Here is a 10,231-nt window from a genome sequence, read left to right on the forward strand (position 1 = left end):
ATAATGACATGCCTGGTTCACTTTATTACATTTCATTATAGGCATTAGGCTGGCCATAGGGCTTACCAAAGCATTCATCTCAATTTCTGCATCATCCTTGTTTAAATGCCTCTGGCAGAGGTTGCTTTTTATTAACAAACAAAATCCATTAGTGTTTTATAAAATGCTATTTTTTCCCCATTCTTTGTCTGATGTACTGTGAAAAGCAGTTTCCATGGAGTTTCCCATCAATGCTGTGTGATTTAAGCAGAGAAGGGTATTGATAGCTTCTAAACGCCCTGCCATCAGTCTGTTAACCCTGCCATAGGCAGTAATGTGGATTTATGATGCAAATTGCTTTTACAGTGAGGCTAGTTCTCAGAGCTTCTGTGCAAGTAGGGCCATATTTCTGTAATTCTAAGACATGAAATTAGAGGAATGCATGGTCTTGGTGCACTCATGCAATCTTACCCTCTTCGTTTTGGACAAAAATTTGACAGAAGAAAATGCATCCTCGGTGTTTCTGGTGCTTTGTAAGTAGAAGTAGCTATTAAAAAAAATCCCCACAGTTTTTATGGTTGTAATTCATGATGCTATCTCAGATGCCAGTCACCTTGTTGCCAGCAGAACTGATGATGTGCCTGTGCAGAGAGGGGACATCAAAGCTGTTCCCAGCTATTTAGCAGCAGTGAGCCCAAGATGAAATGTGTGCACCAGTCCTCCGAATGGACCAGAGCAGCTTGGAATGTGCAGCCTGTCCCTGCTTCCCTGAACGCATTCTTTGTCTGTACTTCATCCATTAACATGCTGTATGGCCATGATCTGATAGTCTGTTTTCTGCCTTTGGTTCCATCCATGTCTGTAGTATGAAATAGTAGAGTATTTTTAATAAGCAGTTGTCACAACCTAAAGGGCTACTCAGCCTGTGGGTGTGTAGTGATTGCAACTATGGGTTCATAGGATTCTGTAATACACAAGGACAGGGAGGATTTCTCTACGTTATTACAGGTTATCACAGAATCCACACAAAAAATCACCGTTAGCAAATATCACGAGATATATCACTGCTAGAAAGCATAACTATGATAAATAAAGCGAATCTCTCTCACAACAAAGAAAATGTCTGTTCTGGGAACAACTCGGAATACTAGCATGGAAGAGTAAGAAGAATACAGTAAATGCGTTCCATTACAAGCCATTTTGAGCTGTTTCCAAAGGCTGAGTTGGCATGCAAGGTGCAGGATGTCTTCCTCCCAGTTCAGTTATCACTGCAGTTTGAGGAGAGCTCCCTGACAGAGCATGGCTATCTGAACAAGGTATGCCATTGCTTGCTTAACAAGGGTCAGTTGTGTAAGTCTGCTGTAATTTTAACTTTCTACATGTTTAGTTTTTACAGTGATAACTTGTTTGTAATGTAATTGTTTATGTATTTCTAATTACTCATGTTACACAGTGTTGTAAATGAGTCTTGCAACATCTTATGCCGTAGTCATTATTCCAGGGATCTGCTTCATATACTCAGGTGCTTCACATGGGGATTATGTAAATTATCAAAGTCATTATTGTGATTGTATTTATATTTACACTATCTCCCTAATAACATTGTGTAACTAAAAGAAAGTAGAGGCTTTTTGCTGTTATCAAACACCAAAGATTTTGCTGAGTCCGCTTAGGGGGCAATTCTGGGTTTGCAAGGAATAGAATCCAGACCTCAAAATCTGGAGGGAGATAATTCTTTCAAAGCTTCACTACGGTGCCAAAGTAGGTAATCCTTTTTAATTTGTCTTGGTTTTCTTAATGGAATAATTGTAGAGAAGCACTTAATTGCTTCCTTAGGAAGCCAGTGAAAGAAGTTAAGCATAATCAATTTTCTTACAAGTTTTATAAAGATCTTTCTTCAAAAAGCTGTTTCACCTGCAGAGAAAGTTCCTTTCACAGTCAGTGGTGTCTTGCTGTGCCAATGCTACAGTCACGACCTGCATCCTTTCAGCTAAGAAGGTCTGTGTAAGAGCGTCCCTAAGACACGTAGTCTGAGGGCTGCTGAGCGTGGTGGGTGAGCCCAGCTGCAGCAGCAGTCCTGGGGGTGCAGTTCCACCACAGAAACACGAGCTCCCTTACTGGGAGAGGGTGAGGAAGTGTAAATACTGCGGATGATCCTGTTTTGAAGAGTGGGATATGCCACCAGCGTAGCACCACATTGGAAACACTCGTTTTGACTTTAAAACCTAAGCTAATGCTTAGTTAATACATGACTTTGGATGGTTGGATAAGACATTTTGATATACGTCTTTCAAACGTCCAAATGTAATAAGAGTATATTTTTAAAAGGCAAACTGCATTTTGTTGTTTTTCAAATGAACAGAATCATTCAAGGTTGGTTGGTTTATCCATTTCTGGGTAGTTAAGATCCCTGATTTGGGAAAGCTGTATTTGCCATCTGGAGTAGGAATTGCTGCTTATTAGTTGGTCTTATGAGTTTTACGAGGTACTTCCTTTAGAAAATTGAACCAACTCAACTGTACAAAAAGTTCTTCCTGAAACACTATGCTCAATGCACAGACTCTTTTATAGTTTCTTCGTTGGCTTTTAAATTGCCAGACAACAAAATACTTTGACTTCTATGTTATTGACCTTCCCTCCCAACCTGACCTAGCCTTGCATCCTGCCACTCCATTGCTTTGCTGCATATGTTGCTGACCTGATGGGGGGTTTTGTTCATATTTGGCTCTCTTACATGTTCCTTCCTTAGTCTGAGGGTGAAATTTATCTTTACCTACAAGACTGGCATGGAGCCTGTCAATTATTTAAACACCACTCTGAGCTAGTTTTGAGGTCCTTCGCTTTGTGCTGGCCCTTCACCTGGAGGTGAAATTCACCTTTTCAATTCTTTCTGAAAACACCTTTCTCATAATATTCACAGCACATGAGTGATTGCTACTTTGTCTTCTACTGTCACCTCCCCTATTTGCTGCATCAAGCAATATTACTGCATCAGTGCAGTATCAGCAGAAGGGTGAGTGTCTGTTTCCTTGTGCCTACCAAACTGCCCGAGGAAGATCTGACCAGGATACTCTGGCATACCACCATTCTTGCAAAGAATGGCATTAGGTCTTTGGTGGCTTTGTCGAGCTGATGAGCTTATCTGGCTTTTTGGGAAGATGTGCACCAGCTTAATTAGTAGTTAGTAGACTTATCAACTCACAGAATCACAGTGTGTTAGGAGTTGGAAGGGACCTTGAAATCTCATCCAGTCCAACCCCTGCCAGAGCAGGATCACCAGACCAGGTCACACAGGAACACATCCAGGTGGGTTTTGAATGTCTGCAGAGAAGGAGACTCCACAACCTCTCTGGGCAGCCTGGGCCATGCTCTGTTGCCCTTACAGTAAAGAAGTTTTTCCTCATGTTCAGATTGAACCTCCTGTGCTCCAGCTTGTACCCTTTTCCCCTTGTCCCGTCATTGGCTATCACTGGGAAGAGCCTGGCTCCATCCTAAACTAACTCTGTTAGGTTTAGTTCTGAAAGTGTGAAACCGTCAGCATGGCACACGTGCTGACACTGATTTGTTTATAGAATGGTAGTAACTAACTGCAATAAAGTTTTACATTTACCTGGCTAGAGCATCTCGGAAGAAGAGCAAGCTTTGATTTTCACTTCCCTACAGAAGCACATGAAAGCCAATAACGCTGCCATTCGGAGCAATCGTACTTCTCTCTAAAACGCCATGGCAGGCTTGTCTTTGTTATGCCATGACTGCAGTTAATGGCTGACCTAGATAGAAGAAATTTCTGCACCCAATAAAGCAACGAAGTCTGTGTACTAACACCTGCACGTGATATGACGTATTAAAACTGTTGCTGTGCTATAGTTGCTGAGTATCTTGCTGGAGATTTAAAAACTTTCTTCTTACTGAAAGCTGTAACTCTTATTGAAATGATCACTTGGGTTTTGTCTTTTTTCCAGTGACAGATGTATGCTCGTAAGTCATAAAGTAAAAAAATCTTACTTTTCTTGAACAGTATTTTCAAAAAAATCTCAGTTCACAGGGAAAAAGCACCAGGTGTAAATATTTGTCTTCAAAGTTTGCTCTGTTGCAACAAAACCTATCAACTGCTATATTTTAAATAAGTTTTTTGTCTTAGTGGTGTCTGCAGGACACTTAGATCGGGCCATTTTGCTGAATGAAGTTCAGCATGAATTCAGGAAAACCCTTTAGGTTGGGAAGGCAGAGAATTTGCAGTTGGGTGTCCTGCACGTGGCTGTTTGTTGTAGGCCATGCTACCATGATCAGGCGCTGATGTTGTTTTTGGCAATGTAAAATGCACGAAAACATGTGCTTCCACCGTCTCTCCCCCTCTCTACCTATGGACATCTGCTTCACACAGCCTCTGGCTCATACAGCAGCTGCTTCACAGCACTCTCCCCTGCCTTCTGCCAACTCCACCGCTCAGGAGACCTTTGCAGAGCTTGCACTGGTCTTGTCCTTGATGCCTTCTGACTCGAATGGGCATATGTTGTCAACTTTGCCTTTGTTGTTACTCATAATAACATGTTACTCATGAAGTGACATTGTACAAATGAACTTTTCTCCTATAACGTGTACTGTTGATGGCATACACCATATCCAGCTGTTCTGATGGTTTCCCTTTTCTTGGGCCTAAAGAAATTCTCCTTTACATCAAAATAAGTAAGTGAATATTACAGAACTGCAAGGTTTAATTTTACTAGGGAGCTTGATATCACTGCCTGTAACTAGTGAAATAACTAATGATGTTTCAACGTCAGAGCATCTCAAAGATGAAATTGTTTCCTTGGTCTTGGTTTCTTTTTTAAATGTTCCATATAATTGTTTTCTGGTTCTTAAAATCCTCTCTAGCTTAATGCTTTCAGTTGCAGCTATCTTCTTTATACTACCAAGTGGTATAATAGTGGGATTTCTACCTCAAATATTACCATTTTCAAAGCCAAATTTCTATGTGAGGAGACAGACTGAGACACCAACTTTCAAAGAGAAGATGAAGCTTTCTTTCATTACTCACTACCAACACTGTTACTCACTGCTTTCCACAGCAGATTTAAATGATTTGGGGCTAAAGAGTGAGTGGCTCAGAAGATCCTTTAATGCAAAGCATTCACCTTCCCGTTTACTCCTCATTGTCCCCATTCTTGGCAAAATGGCAGATGCTAGATGTGACCATCCCATCTTCGTTTTCAAGCTTCTTTAGGTCAAGCCTCACTACGTGTTAGCAGCGTGGACCAAAGCCAGTCCTTTCACCTAAGTGCTTCATCTGAAGCGAAGCCCAAATTAACATAGCTTTGTATTTCTTTTAGAACACCCACAGGCTCTCCCCAGAATAAATATTTGTTATTATTATTATTTGGTGGGTTTTTGTTTGTTTTTGGTTTTGTTTTTTAATTTGCCTATTTCACACTTCTGCTGTAATTTATACATATGAAACCAGAGTGTGTGGTTTGCTTTCAGTTTTATTTTTTAACTACTTTCCATGGTTCTTGTTTATAAATTAAGTGGTGGAAAGGTGATTTTATTTTGTTCCATATGGTATTTAGATATATACATACAAGATATTGAATGTAAATGCTTAGAGTAGGTGATCTTAAATGTAGCTCTTACAAGTTCTATGTTTACACTTTTGTTAGCCTGACAGTAATCCAGAGTAAAGCCAATAATAAGAAATGATCTAATACAACACTGGCATTCTTGTGTGGGTGGTACAAGAGCCCTGGCATTGTTGAAAAGATCTTCATCTTCGTAGACAGTGCATGACGAGATAGCGCTGGTGAGTGGCTCAGAAGACCTGTGTCCAAGTTGATCTGTGATGTAATGACATTGACTCTTACACAGACATATTGGGCCTCAAACGCCATCATCACTGTGAAGTATGATACTAAAAACATGATGTGGCCCTAGGTCTTCCTAGGAGTGGGCATAAAAACCTGCATGCCCAGAAGCAATGTTCCTTTACACTGCTAATACAGCAGCATTCTTTGTATCTTTATACATCACTAAGATTTGGAGCACAAAAGATTACTAACCAATTATATTTCCACTCGGCTCATGCGTATGCAAATTCTTCTCCTTTGTGTCTGCAGCTGAGGTTTTGCAACCATTTCATTTGCATGTCTACAAAACACTTCCTTGCGGAGCACCGCACCAGTACTGACGCCAACAAGACATTAAGTTCCAGTGACATTAAACTGATTGCTTCGCTTATCACTACCACAGGAATAAGAGAATGTTTTTGTTTTCTTCAGTAATATTTGCAATTAAATCAGTGGTGGCTTGGCTCATTAAGAGTTAATGGCCTGATTGTGCTCCCATTAAATGGAAAAATCATTAGCTTTGGTGATAAAGAAACAGAGTGAGGAATTCAGGACTGGTTGGTACTTGTTTGCTGATCCTTGGTGCTAAGCAGTATCTGTATAATGCTGCAGAATGAAAAACCTTTACAAATAACTTGAAGCAAAATTTCCAGGTGACATGTGGTGACATTTCATGTTCAGTTTCCATTCTTTAATTGCCCAGGAGAATTATAAACTCACAAAAGAGCATTAATTCCCTGCAATAAGAGTCTTATGAAGTCTGTATTGAGACTTGGGAACCTGAAGTTGCATGCAGGTACTGGAAAAAGGACCATGTGCCTGGATAAACAAACAACTTTTGACTTTTCAAATTTAGTGTTTGAAGTAAGGCCGATGATAGGAGGATGCTTTGTCTGCGTTTAAAAAATACCAGGCGCAATAAGCTTCTGTATGCGCGGAGCTGATTGAAGTCCTGCATCTTTCTTCATAAGGAGTCATCCTCTACAGCAGAACTGTTTCCCGTGTAATTGTAACTGCCGGTGTTGCAGGTAGATTGCAAAGCAGTAGGAAAGCTATATGGAAGTGTAAATGTGACTCCAAAAAACTGCGCAAGTGACGTAAATATGTGGAAGGCAGCTAGAAAAATAGCAGTGTAGTAAAGAGGAGAAAAACCCCAACCTAACAGGTAGAGCTCCGCTTCCACTGTTATGACAGTTCCTCTTTCTTGAAACTACAGGCTGTTTCAAAAGAAGGAGATGCAGTGCTTATCCTCACGTGTGCACTAACCGTTGAGCTGGCCAATTGCTGTGTGACAGCGGGAGTTGCTCTGGTACTGGCCTACAATTTCTCTGCGCCCTTAGAGAAAAGCTGGCTTCCTAATGCCTTTTTTTGGTGAGTGAGGGTGCTTCCTTCTACTGCTCAGCTGAGTTGGCATGTTCTTTGGCTCTTTTTGGAATAAAATAGCAACAGCAATACATGCAAAAGTTGTAGCCCTGGGAGAGTAGTGTAGCATTTGTAAATACCATTTTGGATTGCTTATAGACAAGAATTTTAGAGCCTAAAGTCAGACCACCTTCATTTTAAATACAAAAAAAGATCTTGTCACTTCATGGTGTGGTGACTGTTTTTTACATTGTTTCTGTATTACAGTTCACCTGTATCTCTTGATCATTATGATTGTTAATCTTAGAGGAAGTAAATAGTTGTTGATACACATAACAGCTTCATAGGATTGTTATATCTGGGGAAACAGGCATCTCCGTGATGAAGATCGTGAGTTTATATCCCTGTGGGAAATCAGACTGGGACACAGGAACAATGGGATGTGTACCTGGAATGGCATCTCATTGCCACTCTGGTTTTGAAAGTTTCCTGCCATTTATCTTTCTATCAATTTTGCCACTATTTTGGTATTGAACTATATAATAGCTTCACTGGATGCCGTGTCTTCCATCTCCTCTGTCACTGATACTTCACCTTCAGTTTTCTTCGGAACATCTTGAGGTCTGTTCTGGATGTGATCATATGTTCAGATGTCATCAAATACATCTCCATTTATATTAGTCATTAAATAAAACAACTTTGGAAACACTAGCATACACTTCCTCCTTAAAGGAAATGTGTGCGTCGGTTTCTGGTTACTAAGCTGGTAAGTTGAGGATGGCTTATTTTAGGCACGTTCGGGACCTAACAAAATGCAACTGCTGTCACTCTGTTTGCTCCGGTTAGTCATGGTGAGATGTTCTGAAGGACCTCCAAGAGGCGGTGAGTTCTTTCTTTAGGCTTAGGACGTGGTATAGCTCAGATGCTCCCAGAAAAGTAAGGAATTACTGTTTGTGTAAAATCACTATGGCACTTCTGTGTGCATTTATACCATTTAATCATCTTTCCCTTAAATTGAAACTTTTCTTAAAAGACAAATGGATGAAAACCACACATTGCTGGTATTATCCAGAAGTTATTACCAGTGTTGAGTCGCTCTTAGTATTTTAGAGAACAAGTACATGTTTTCTCTATTATGAAATACATTTTTCAGCATATTCAGTTCTCTTGGCTTTTTTTGCAGCCATACAGGGTCTCAGCAGGCTGGAGGGATGCTCAGCGTACATTAGAAACACTTCACCACACTGACTCAATAGAACAGCTTATTTCAGTCACAAATTACTTTCTCTAATAAACAAGGCAGTTTCTAATTTCACAGGTGTACACGAGGCTTTTATGGCACCAGTGCTGTTTTTTCTTAATTGTTCCCCTAAGTGCCAAGATGAATCTCAGTGGAGCAATGGAAGGTACAGGTCTGGTTGGTTACGTGGTTTTTTCCTGTCTTTTCCTGGCCTGGTTTGTGCAGCCTTGCAACAAGTGACCTGACCTTGGAAAACCTAACGTGAGTGAGAGCACTGGTAGATTTCTACCCGCTGTACACCATTTACTTTCTGGCTTCTCTGCCTAGAGACTGGGCATGGAAATCTCATGGATTATCTGCAGACAAGTAGTTGGGAGGAGGCACAGCTTTATTCTTGCAGTTATCTTGAAAAGGCTGGTTTGTCATAGTGCCCCTTTTCTCCATGGTCAGTTCTGTGCAGCCCAGGGCCTTGTTGGCACAGGGAGTGGCAGGACCGTTCTGGGGACAAATTAAATTTTGTATGAGTCTATATAGTCTTTCCTTTCCCATATACTCCTCAGTTACCTCTTGCATCAATATTTTCTACTTTTGTCTGTCTTTGTCAGATCACTACACTGCTTCTTCCCACTTCTTAAACCGACTATTATTTTGGGGAGTGGATTTGGGAATCCTGTAAGTTTGCAGGCTTGACGTGTTCCTGTGGATTCCAGAAAGGCTGTCTTGTTTTTACCGTGGTCATGTTATCCAGTATCAACATTTTCCCCAAAGAAACAGATAGCAATGACCTTGATTTTGCTCTCAGGGTCAGTCGCTGTTCAGCAGATGTGCATCAGGGTCTTTAATCTTTCTGGAGGTTATTTGTTCCTGTCAGCTCTCTAAAGTATGACAAGAACAAATAAGGAGTTTCATCTTTGTACATTGCAGTTTCCAAACCTGCAGTGTGAACAGAGTGCTCCTTTCTGCCTTACTGATGCCATGCCCTTCACCTGGCGGTTCAGTGAGACAGGGGCAGCTGGGATTGTGATCCATCAGCTCTGGAGGTGCTGGGGAAGCAAGCCAGGGTACAGCTGCTTTGAAACCAGCTGTCCCTTCTCAGTTGTCCAGCAACTCTTCACTGTAGTCACACCATGGGAGATACAGATGGGAGCCTTTTCAAAAGCCTCGTGCTGGCTGCAGTGTGTTATTGAACCGTGATTTTTAGGAATGCTTTTGAAGTCATCCTGCCAGTTTCATGAGAGAGCAGTTTTGTTCTAGCAAAGTTGACTGCATCTGCAAAGAGCTGTTCAGATATTCATGCGGAGCATTAGTCTGAATGGTTTCCCGTTCCTAATATCACTGATTCTGTATAGATATTGCTAAAAATAATTTTCTCTAGCTTGATGACAACTTTCAAAGCTCACACTTTAACTGCTTTACTTACTTGGGAATCTGTGCCATATTTACGGTTACTGTGCACACCATGTCATGATACTGCAATGTCTGCAATGGAATGAAGCTGTTAATCGAGAAAATCCCTGGCTGTACTTTTAAACAAGCTTGTATTACTTGTAGTTGACGTTGGATTGAGAAATGAAGAAATAAATGGGAAATGATTTTTTAAATTATCCTGTTTGAAATGGAACCTGCAGTCACTGGGTTGTGTTCTGCTCTGGGGCTCGTGCATTGTTGCAAACTAGGTTCCATATAAATAAATGTAAATACATATCCTTTTAGCATATGTAAGTGTAACCAACCAGTATATAGTGCTGCGACTCTGCTTCCTGAAAGCCCTGTATTTTACAAATATGATAGCTCAGAATCATCCTGCTGA

At 40.8% G+C, this 10,231-nt stretch overlaps 1 protein-coding gene across 1 annotated transcript in view; it reads left to right on the plus strand.

The window, feature by feature from the left end:
* The window catches only part of LOC104538151 (ceramide synthase 6-like), a gene marked incomplete at both ends in the record, with an annotated part of 62,559 nt that overhangs the window by 23,686 nt on the left and 28,642 nt on the right, over window positions 1–10,231 (plus strand). The gene's annotated exons all lie outside the window — the stretch shown is intronic.

This window comes from Mesitornis unicolor, unplaced genomic scaffold, assembly GCF_000695765.1.
Source record: "Mesitornis unicolor isolate BGI_N332 unplaced genomic scaffold, ASM69576v1 scaffold1313, whole genome shotgun sequence".
NCBI classification, from domain to species: Eukaryota; Metazoa; Chordata; class Aves; order Mesitornithiformes; family Mesitornithidae; genus Mesitornis; species Mesitornis unicolor.